Genomic DNA, 13187 nt, shown 5'->3' with positions numbered 1-13187 from the left:
TTGCAACGAAGAGATTAATCGAAGCAGCATAGTTGCGTTTAGTTTGCCGCTTAAACATTGACAGACCCTGTCAACTATTTGCAAATTGTCCGTCTGCCGAGGACAGTCGTTGGTTTGAGCGTATAGCCTTGAGAAATATAACGGACGTTTCTCAATGATATAACTGAATCTATCGGTTTCGAAGACATGGTCATTCAATATTTATCTCGACTCGTAAGAATAACTACGAGATTTGTCTACAAAGTAATGTCACGAATTAATTGTGAGAATAATTTATTAATAATCAGACAGAACTACAAGTTAACTTCGGTAACCTCCATTTTTACAAATTTACAACGTTTTTCATAGCTCATATACGTATTTGTCTGGTGGTTTTTTGTCCGGTACAAATCTTACAATCGATTTTTAACTAATTTCCCGTCTAGATAGACATTTGAAACTTTTAGAATATATCAGAACACGATGCCAATGCACTTTTTTAATACTTTTAGCCATCTTTAAGTAGAATTGAATTCATTTTCAGTTAATTCTGTTTTGTATGAAAAGTTATTTCGACACCATTATTGGTTGCTAAGCGGATGGTACTAGCAACTAAATTATTAATATATACGTGCGTTACTATGGAAATCAATATGAATCTCAAAATGACATTTCAGTATTATTTCTATTAAGTAAAAAAATTTTTGATCGTTTAAGCTAGTCAAGTTAAGTTTATATGATTCAATAGAAAATTTAAAAACGTTGTACATTAAAAGTTCTTTTTATCTTGTAATTATTCTTTACTCTGGTTCTGTAGTAATTCATAAACTATCAAATCCATCTCCGTTTGTTAGTTAAATATAATTAAACCATAGATTGATTTTAAAGTCGTTTATCTTCATCAGCCGCTATTTTTTGTATTGTACTACTAACTTTAAACACGTTTTTTATTCATTTTAACGACATTTGCAGAGCATTATTTGTCTTTTTTTTAACTATTTTTCTATCTGCAAAAATCATCATTTTTTATGTCTGATGATTTTTTGAAATTCATTATATCAAAATGGCCAACTTCGAAAGTAAAAGCCTATGTAAGTAATGAATTTAAAGCGTGAGAAACTTGTGATATCTGTAATTTTAAATTGTAATTTTAACTATGAGTATTTACTACTGAAATCTATGAATATAGAAACGATTCAATTGAGGCTGTCAGTTTAACCTTCAAATTCCACCATTTTGAGATAATGCACATTAAGAACTGCATAATATAGAATATTTAATTTTTAGAAACATATTACATAATGAATAATTAGAAAAGGTGAACAGCAAATTAAAATATTATTAAGTCATTAATACTTTGGACGCTGAAGACGCACCTGGCGCGTAATGACCAGGCGGCCGATCGATGTAATTAACGTGAATTTTAAAAGTGGTAATTAAAAAATCATTATCTAGTCAGCAGCGAATGGTTTTGATAAAAAAATCATCTTTAAAGTGTGTAGTGCAATATAAAAAATGACGCTTGATAAACGACTTTGCAATCGATTGCCTGTTTAATTATATTTAACTAACAGTCGGAGCCGGATTTTATGGTGAAAAAATACTTACATAATCAAAATCAAGAAAAATAATTAAAAAAAAAAAATATATATATATATATATATAAATGGAGATTAGCGACTTTGAAACTCATAATCTCAATAGTAGGTTACGACAATTAATTTTCTGATATTTGACTTGTTGAACATTTTAAAAACATTCTTAGATAATATAAATGATTTTTTTTTTATAAAAGCCTACTCGTCAATTCATTCAATCTGATCAATCAAAATAATTTTAGGACTTATTTTTGTAAATAGTTAAAAATCAGTACTTACTATTACTATTACTATTCTTCAACCCCATAATACGTAATACCTACAACAATTGTTTTACAAAAATACATTAATAGCTTTAAAGAATTAACATAATATTCAAATTATTGATAATGGCAAACCTGCCGGCAAAAAAACGAACTATACTCATTTTGAAGTTAACCGATTTTCACTACCTGTCAAATAGTACCATAAAATGACAACATCGCGTCTCGCTTACTCTTGAAGAATGAGATTTGAGAGACAGTCATCGCTTTTACGTGTAAAGAGTTATTGCCACGATAGTTTAAAATACGCACTATTGCTGCCGGTAAATTCATGCACGTGTACAGGCGCTATAATGCTATTATAATGATATATCGGCCGTGTACATGGGGTGAACATCACATAGCCTCAAATATGCATATTTTTTTATCAATAACTTACGTTATAGCACGTTAAAACACTAAAAATATGATCCATTGAATACAGTGAAGTATTTCCATTGTAGTATTGGGGGAAATAATGTCGCAAATAATGCTTGAAAAGTATATTCCAAAGTGATTTCTTTTTTTGGCTTAATCAGTTCTACTGTATGTATGTGAGACACGGACGCGAAATGTAAGAGAAATCTAAAAGTGACAAGTATCAGAGCGCCGCGTGGAAAGGTGCATGTTGGGCGTAACGCAAAAAAACCACAAATGAAACAATAGATAAAAAGCTAACAAGAATGCGCGATTTGAAAGAGGTTTTAATGGGCTGGATACGTTAAATGGTGAATGGACAACATACATTGGTGCTTCAGAGACACAAAAAAACTACAGGGATCTAAATTTTACTAGATTGACGAGTTCGGTAGATGTACGTGGCAGCAAAAAACTACAAATATAATAAACTACATTGGATCAACTCTTATGATGATAATATAAGATATAAATACTATGATCAACTGAATGTGTAGTATGTATTTTTAAGAAAAGAGGAATATGGGTATTTTTACATTTATTTTGCATTTTCCCCTAAAATATGGCTCATATACCTAATAAAAAAACAGCGCGTCTTTCGTATTTACCCTTACAGTATAAATGCGACGGATTGGATAAATTTCATCTTTCAAAAATCACTCATAATATTCGTACCCAAAGTTTATTACATAAGGCTAGGCAATAAATCAAAGTTCGATCATGATTTTTGTATTGCTGTAGTTTGTTTTTCAGGCTAACATGAAATCATAGCAATAAAATTATGTTACTTTCACCCCACAGCACCTTACAATATTTATAAACGCATTCATGTTTACCAATCTATTTAACAAGAGATTCCATTCACTTTATTAAAACGGTTGCTTTTAAAGTGTATATCTAATAAATGATACAATTTATTTAATTTTTAGTGTTATGCATTTGACGTACAATTAAAAAATTCCCAAGTTGAATTCACTAACAAATTACACAATAAGAACGAATGCAATTAATTTTTAAATGTATTTTTCTCCATTCTTAACTTTCTTTCAGTTTAAACTTATTTTTGGTTGTATCTAAAATATAAATTCGTATAATCTTCGAACCACCTTATCAAAAATGAACTTCAATAACGATAATAATATTTTTTTTCACTTTAGTGTGCGAATAAAGTAGGCTTAGATATTAATAGTTTAGAATTCTTAGATAAGAATATTATTACTAATAACATGTTAACTAAGAATATTTAAAATCATAATTGCTTCTCACTTTTCACGATTTATTTAAATTAAAAAAAATTTACCCCCAATACTCAATTGTTATGATATATCTGCTTCTATCTTACATTATATTATTTTTTTCATCCCCCTTTAAGGATAATATTTTTGCCCAGCGCGTAAAGATTTGGTGTCCATTCGATATAATTAGCATGATATTTAAATGTGGTAATTAAAAAGTAATTATCTAGTCAGCAGTCAATTTGTTAATTATGAATATTTTAAACTATATTTGCTCATCACTTGTAATTTATTTATATTGTCAATTCCCACACCCTATATATACTCAATAATTGTTACAAATTCTCTTTATCTAACATTATATTTTTTCAGCCCCCTTTAAGGGGGGACATGCTCGTCGAAGGTCAAAATTGAGTTTTTATTGTATTTTCAAACCATGATCCTGGACACTCCTTAAACGTTGTAGATGATCTATTTATATATATTTGAAGCCTTATTATCCTTTATAGTTATTTTAAACATTTGATGACTGCATGAAGTATTTTTGTTACATAAAATAGTATTCTTTTAAACCTCTCGCTCTAATGTTTTAGAATATAGTCATATTTCGGTACATAACTGTGCAGTGGTGTTAAGATTTTTTACATTTATTAATTTTTAAACGCATTTATAAAACCATTAGTATAATTTATTACGAGATAATTTTTGTAAAATATTCACGATAAAAAATTATTTTGATAATCTCTGTGATCCCAAATTTGACAAGAATTAGGCATTTTATTAGTCAAAAAATCGGCAAGATTAACACATTTGAAGATGATTCTAAGGATATTTATTATAAGCTATGTCTTTGACCATTCAAGTGTGATAAAAATCTTATGAATAATGATTGCTTTATAATAGTTATTGACCTAAGAATAAGGTAGTGTTTTTTTGAAATACGCCATTTCTTTTGTCATTCCCTAGTAGTTAAGCTACAACATACGGCCGTAGCCATAAAATGACAAACTATAATTAAAGTAGGGAGTAAAATTATGTTAACGCGCGTGTTTGAACATGTACCTAACCGATTTATTTTTTATTTTTTTTTAAACGGTACATGTTCAAACACGCGCGTCAATATCATTTTACTCCCTATTTCAATTATAGTTTGTCAATTTATGGCTACGGCCGTATGTTGTAGCTTAACTACTGGGGAATGACAAAAGAAATGGCGTATTTCAAAAAAACACTACCTTATTCTTAGGTCAATAACTATTATAAAGCAATCATTATTCATAAGATTTTTATCACACTTGAATGGTCAAAGACATAGCTTATAATAAATATCCTTAGAATCATCTTCAAATGTGTTAATCTTGCCGATTTTTTGACTAATAAAATGCCTAATTCTTGTCAAATTTGGGATCACAGAGATTATCAAAATATTTTTTTATCGTGAATATTTTACAAAAATTATCTCGTAATAAATTATACTAATGGTTTTATAAATGCGTTTAAAAATTAATAAATGTAAAAAATTTTAACACCACTGCACAGTTATGTACCGAAATATGACTATATTCTAAAACATTAGAGCGAGAGGTTTAAAAGAATACTATTTTATGTAACAAAAATACTTCATGCAGTCATCAAATGTTTAAAATAACTATAAAGGATAATAAGGCTTCAAAATTATATAAATAGATCATCTACAACGTTTAAGGAGTGTCCAGGATCATGGTTTGAAAATACAATAAAAATTCAATTTTGACCTTCGACGAGCATGTCCCCCCTTAAGAATAAACATATAAACTCACACATAACAATTTTGGACATCAATTTTATAAAGCTTACTGTTTGAGTGAAACTTTTATAAAATTGTCATGAGTTACTAATAATGCTGAATTTCTTAAAAATATTGATTGTTAGTTAGTAACCAATTTTGACAAAAAAGGTCTTTAAATGAAATTTGTTTAATTGAAACATTTATTTTGTATGTTTAAATTAATACTAATGTTTTAGATACGAGTTATACTGTTAGCCACAGATAAGCACTTTCCAGAAATAATTTATTCATTACGGGTGTTTCATTCTAAATTACCTAAAACCTTAAGGTTGTATGCTAAAATATCACGTGACGTAAATTATTAATAACACGTCATTTAAGGTTTAAGGATACAGTATAATATATCATTTTGCAATAAATTACTTATTTGCTACTTTAGCTTAATATTATTTTTCAGTTTGCGATTAATTGAAAAAGACAATAATTAAGAAAAGGTTATACAGTAACAATTTGATTTTAATGTTATAATAATTGTTTATTAGTATTTTGAAGATATTTAATATTTAAGACATAATGGTTAGTATGTTAGCTATAACCTAATACAGCGACGTTCAAGAAATGACAATTAGATGCAATTCAAACTTTGTGTATTAACTAAATTCAAAAATTTCAAATAATCGAATGTGATATAGTTGATTTTAAAACCAATAAATAATAAACTAATTAGTTTTATAGCATACGTTTTGCCGATTTGTTTATATGTTGTTTAAATAAAAAATATATATATAAAAGAAAATTATTACTTACTAATTTTAATATTAACCTAATTACGAATAGGTGATACGACTACATTTTGTATGAAAGAATTGAAATATTTGACGGCAGTGGTTAGTTATCGGGGAAATTAGAGTACCTACATTTAAATAATGCATCAAATGCGCATAGCATGTGTCAAAATTGCCTTAGTGTTTCGCAATGTCCGGAAAATTTGTACATACTGTACAGTTGACAGAATCAGAGTTCACCGAGAGTCTAAATAAAACACTTAAAAACTACGTAACACAAACCACCACAGTAAAAGGGAAACATAAGAAAATGGGTATCCATGTACAACGCGTCATTTTTTATCTCAATGCTATACGGCCATCTAGCTTGCATCGAGCTCACGGTAAGTTGTGATATGGGAAATTCACTACAATCTATATGTGACCACTATGTCGCCATCATTCGGGGAGGATCATTTAACTTTATCTTCTCTTTCACTTCTTTTTTAAGATTACAATAAAATATGAATACCTGGATAAAACTTATTAAAGAAGTAAGAGTATTTGATCTTTGAAAATGGCTTCATTGAAAAGGCCGCATTTAATGGCTTATAAAGCTGTTCGTTTTTGACTCCTGCGTTATTTAAATTTAAATAGTAAGTAGAGGATAATATATAAACACCCGTTTATTATTATGTTATCCGAAGAAGCTTAATAAAACCTATGTCTAAATAATATATGAAAATGAAGCTACAAAAGGTTTACTAAGGCTGATAATAAAATTAGCTGTGAGTCATTCTGTATTGTAGATTAATTTGAAACAAACATTACACCTTTGTGCTCTGGGTTTAATTCGTAATAGCTGCAGAGAGATAACAAACCCTTACTTTAGTGTTACCCGCCTAATGAATATCATGACTATGGTATATTATACTATATAATATTATAGAAGTTCAATATTTAAAATATATAATTAGATTAACAATCACCAAATATGTAAAATATCAGTATTTGTTAGTGACAAACATCAAACAACCGCTGACTTGATTATAATCGCTATTGGCAAATGCATTAACGTATAGAATATTGCATTTACTACGTCCACCAATTTGACCGCACTAACAATGCTGTCGAATCGCTATCAAGTATTATGATACAAAGAGTTCATGTCAATCACTCTAGGTGTATTTCAAACACTGGTGAATTAATGTATTTAGAATAAAATTATAAATGGGGAATTTTTATAATGTTTAACTACTGTTGTTTTCTCATTTTATTCCGTATTATTAAAATGACGATTATTTTAAAAACTCAACCATTGAACAAGCACAAATTGCTTGAAATATTGTAAAATGCCAGAAAGTATAATAAAAGAAGAATTTAATTTCAAAACACAGTAAACACTATAATTACGTTTACTATTAATTTATCATAATATATGTATATATACGACACAGTCAAATATATATTTTTAGCAAAGCATATCAGATGGGTAACCGCAATAATTTTAAGCGTATTTTATTTAAGCTATAAATAAATTAATATGATTTAATGTGGAGTAAAACACTTTATTATAATATAGTGATTTTGATTTATACGTCATAATCAAGACTACAATAATAAATAATATTCCGTAGTTTAAATACATATTTATATATTTTGATAAAAAATATCACACGTAAGTAATTATTGATCCAATAGGAATGCATTGTTTGACAGATACAATACAGATGCACTCATGTATAATCACTAATCAGATATATGCAATTATAATAAGCAAATTTATTAAGTTGAAATTCATATCTATATATCAGACATTTTAATTATTTGCTGACAAGTTATAAACCCAACATTCATAAAATAATTAATTTTCAAAAACTGAAACTGATCATTGGTAACTCCGAAGTTCCAAGGCACAAGATGTAATTCATTGATAATATTATTATAATAATGAAGACAAAAAAAATACATTAAATTTAGAATTATCATTAATAAGAGTCACACATTGTCATGAAGTTTTCATTTGAAACGTATCTATATTTTAAACGGATAACATAAAACATATTAGTCCGACCATAACCAATTAATTTTAATCAATACTCATGGTTGATTTGTTATTTTTATATAACTTTTTAAAAAAACGACAATTGTCGGTTATAAAATGAATTGTGGCAGTCATAAAAAATATCAATATATTTACGTACATAATTAAGTTAGTGAAATTAATCCGATGTAATGATTAATAAAATAATGACATTATAAAAAACTGTATTGATCTGTTATCGTGAAATATTTAAATATGAATATTGTGATAGTCCAAAACGAACGGATTAAAAGATGTAATCATTTAATTGGCCAATTGTAAAAATATAAAGGATATATTCCTCATAATATACTATGAATGATATTAAAAATATCCCATTCATATTTTTCATACACTTATCTGATGACAGTTTTCTTTGTTGAAAGGAAAAAGTCATTTAAGCTTTTGTCAACAAATCATACGTTGTTTTTAATAATATGTATTGTATTTAAAATGACTATTTTGATCTAAAATAATACGCAGGTACGAAAAATAAATAATTTTATAAGTATTATCATTTTGTCGACTATTTTTAATTATACATATATTATGCTGCAGGAGTTAGTTGTAACTGATTAATTTATTAACAAAATATTGGTACAAAAGTTTACAATCTAGTACCTATTTACATTTTTATTATGATTTTGAAAGAAAGTTTTTTATTAATGTACGTTATTCCGTCGATATATCGGGAGCCAAACTTTGTTTTGAAGTAATTAAAATGAACTTATACCACGTAAATGTTATTTCAAGTAGTAAATTTGTCATTCACACATTCATTGGTTATATTGGAATGACAAATTTACTATTTGAAACAACATTTACGCGGTAGAAGTTCATTATAACTACTTTGAAACAAAGTTTTGATTAAACTAACAATATTTTCTATCCGTCCCCGATATATCGATGGAATAACATAAATTTAATAAAAACTGTAAAATAGTAAAAAAAATGTAAATACAATCCAAAACATTATTTTACATAAATGTTTTTTTTTTATTCTGCAACTGATGGTTTTTTAATGAAAAGTGTAACAATATAATTGAATTAATGCAGTAAGTATTTTAATTCTATTATAAACTTTACTTAGGCGTTATTTAATTAGAGAAAAGTAAATAATTGAAAATAACTGTGATAATTCACTTAAAATAAAACAAAAGGTTTAAAATGAAAATTCTTTTACAAGAAAGTTTTTTGAGATCTTTTACAACAATTTGAGGTGTTTATTGTTTTTAATTCACACTCTATAATGAATGTAAGATGCTAAAGAGTGTTTTTTTAAACACGTTTCAAACAATGATGCGACAATAGAGCTTTTATATATTTATTATTTCTTGAATTCAAACCATGATATTAATATATTGATATAAGAAACAGCTTGTTACATTTCACGTTAGATATTATACTATGTATTATTTATATGTAAGTTAGATTACAATTTTATTTACTCCAATACCGATTTCGTGAAAAAACTTTTGTAAATAGCACAATAAAGAAATTACAATAACAAGCATTAAGAAATGTTTAATATTTCTAAATATACGATGATATTTTAATGATAGACACGTACGATTTTATTTACTATACTCTTTTTATAATATAGTAATAGTTATCTGTAATTAAATATCAGTAAATATAACATACTAATATACTTTACTCGTTATTTTTTATTCATAATCGACAATTAACCTTGTCACACTAACATTTTAGAAAAAAGTAGGTAAATAATAAACTATTGCGCATCATTTATTGAATTTTATTTACGTGATACTAAAAAACTTTGGCTAGTGAAATATATGAGAGTAGTTTGATTTATACTGAATGGATTTATTTAAATTAGTGATAAATTAAAATAAAAACATATTTGTGTACCATTAAAAGATTTATAAGTTAAGTGAAGAGGATTTTAATATATTTCTCACGCGTTAAAATATTGTAATATGGTTTTCATAATAAATTAGAATACTATCGTAACTTAAGATAAATATTCTAATAATATAAAAACACTTTTAGTAAAATGCAAGTAAAAATATTTTTTATACAACGTACAAAGTAAATTGGCGCTGAACGTTATGATAATTAATTAATTTATACCGAATATCTACGTAAGAAACACTGTCACTATTATAAATATTTTGAAAACGGTTCTAAATAATTGTACAAATTAAAAAAATAATAATTGAATTCGGTTCTGACATAGATTGTGTCACAAATGTTTAATTATTCCGTAGAAACTTATTTTCATTTTATTTGATTGAAATTTAATACAATATACATTTGTATATTATAAACAAATATATATTTTGAAAAAAACACGGCATATTTTAGGATATTAAAAAATAGTACGCCTTACCTAAAATGCAATGAATAATATGCAAAAAACACAGTGAATATAATATATTGGGATTTTAGCTCGACGTATAATCATATTAAAACGGAGACACCTATTATTTACTGGACACTTTACAAACTTGAATGGTATAATAACAATTTTAATACTTAAGTAAAATATAAATCACATTACTTTGTATTATATCCACTTAATAAACCAAAAAATGCATGATTATGATAATCTAATGTAATTATCATCATTATCATTATCATATGTAGTCATAATATAATTAATACCTGGTTAGGTTACCTTATTAAAATGCAGTTAATAATTATCAGTACTACACTTTGAATGAATTGGTTTTATTTGATTTTATAAGAGATGACGCGTTGTATAAATTAAAAAAATAGTTATGAGAGAATATTCGCTTACCTTGTGACAGTGTCTACGACAGGTCTACGATGGTTACTACAATTATCGGACTCGCGCGTTTGAAGTACAGGCGAGTTCACCGTAGAGGTATCGGATCAACAGGGCGCAAGCAGCAACGCACTCTGCTTATATAGCGAGCATCGTGAACGTAGACCCCGAGGCGTAGAGGGGGCTCTATGGTGAGGGCGGGGGAGGGAATCGGGAAATGGGCGGAGCGTAACAGACACTTGGCTGAAGGATCGAGAGAAGCATCCCAAGCACTTTAATTCTAACGAAGGAGTTGGTGCCATATGTGCCTGAGAGTTTCGATGCACTTTCTTCTTGACTTTGCTTAATTAAGGCGTCAATTTGTTAAGTAATTTCAAATTACCCACCCTTAGGTCCTTAGATAATAGAATTTTGAAGATATTGTTGACTTATAATACAACTGAAATACAGTCAAACAAATTAATTAAGGGTGAGATTATTTATTTATTATAGTATGTAGTTATATATTATGTAATGCATTATACCAATAACTTTCATTTTAAGTAATTAATAAGAGATCCACAAATATTAAAACACCTACAATTTAAAAAAACGTGACCTTTTTGTAAGAAAAATATCACATCTAACTCTGAAGCGATAAATATAAAGGATTTTTATATATTTTCAATCTTATCTTTTTTAGAAAAATCGATGTATTCAATTGGAAAAAAAGTTGAAGCATCGCAATTTTCAAAAAATATTAACAATGTTGTTACATTCTTAAGGGGGGACATGCTCGTCGAAGGTCAAAATTGAGTTTTTATTGTATTTTCAAACCATGATCCTGGACACTCCTTAAACGTTGTAGATAATCTATTTATATAATTTTGAAGCCTTATTATCCTTTATATTTATTTTAAACATTTGATGACTGCATAAAGTATTTTTGTTACATAAAATAGTATTCTTTTGAACCTCTCGCTCTAATGTTTTAGAATATAGTCATATTTCGGTACATAACTGTGCAGTGGTGTTAAGATTTTTTACATTTATTAATTTTTAAACGCATTTATAAAACTATTAGTATAATTTATTACGAGATATTTTTTGTAAAATATTCACGATAAAAAATTATATTGATAATCTCTGTGATCCCAAATTTTACAAGAATTAGGCATTTTATTATTCAAAAAATCGGCAAGATTAACACATTTGAAGATGATTCTAAAGATACTTATTATAAGCTATGTCTTTGACCATTCAAAAGTGATAAACATCTTATGAATAATGATTGCTTTATAATAATTATTGACCTAAGAATAAGGTAGTGTTTTTTTGAAATACGCCATTTTTTTTGTCATTCACCAGTGGTTAAGCTACAACATACGGCCGTAGCCATAAATTGACAAACTATAATTGAAGTAGGGAGTAAAATGATATTGACGCGCGTGTTTGAACATGTACATTTAAAAAAAAAAAAAAAAAAAAAATTGGTTAGGTACATGTTCAAACACGCGCGTTAACATAATTTTACTCCCTACTTTAATTATAGTTTGTCAATTTATGGCTACGGCCGTATGTTGTAGCTTAACCACTAGGGAATGACAAAAGAAATGGCGTATTTCAAAAAAACACTACCTTATTCTTAGGTCAATAAGTATTATAAAGCAATCATTATTCACAAGATGTTTATCACACTTGAATGGTCAAAGACATAGCTTATAATAAGTATCTTTAGAATCATCTTCAAATGTGTTAATCTTGCCGATTTTTTGAATAATAAAATGCCTAATTCTTGTCAAATTTGGGATCACAGAGATTATCAATATAATTTTTTATCGTGAATATTTTACAAAAATTATCTCGTAATAAATTATACTAATGGTTTTATAAATGCGTTTAAAAATTAATAAATGTAAAAAATCTTAACACCACTGCACAGTTATGTACCGAAATATGACTATATTCTAAAACATTAGAGCGTGAGGTTTAAAAGAATACTATTTTATGTAACAAAAATACTTTATGCAGTCATCAAATGTTTAAAATAAATATAAAGGATAATAAGGCTTCAAAATTATATAAATAGATTATCTACAACGTTTAAGGAGTGTCCAGGATCATGGTTTGAAAATACAATAAAAACTCAATTTTGACCTTCGAAGAGCATGTCCCCCCTTAAGGACTTTGGACCACATTTTTATTATAAAAATATTCATAAAATATGATGTAGTAATAAAAATTTGACTTCCAAAATACCAACATTTTATATACTTACTTAAGTGTTTTTGTTTTATTTTTCTATTTACC

The 13187-nt window shown here is 27.2% G+C and overlaps 1 protein-coding gene across 1 annotated transcript in view; it reads right to left on the bottom strand.

Moving 5' to 3' along the window:
- Positions 1–11012, bottom strand: part of sNPF (short neuropeptide F precursor) — a 157662-nt gene extending 146650 nt beyond the window's left edge. The window contains exon 1 of the mRNA XM_085952710.1: positions 10911–11012. The gene's annotated coding sequence lies outside the window, so the exon portion shown is untranslated. The remainder of the gene's footprint in view (positions 1–10910) is intronic.
- Positions 11013–13187: the final 2175 nt, after the last annotated feature.

This window comes from Rhyacophila brunnea, unplaced genomic scaffold (assembly GCF_057557595.1).
Source record: "Rhyacophila brunnea isolate RB1 unplaced genomic scaffold, BYU_Rbru_1.0 scaffold_10, whole genome shotgun sequence".
NCBI lineage: Eukaryota > Metazoa > Arthropoda > Insecta > Trichoptera > Rhyacophilidae > Rhyacophila > Rhyacophila brunnea.
The sequence above is the reverse complement of the archived record's forward strand: the minus strand, read 5'-3'. Positions and strand labels throughout refer to the sequence as shown.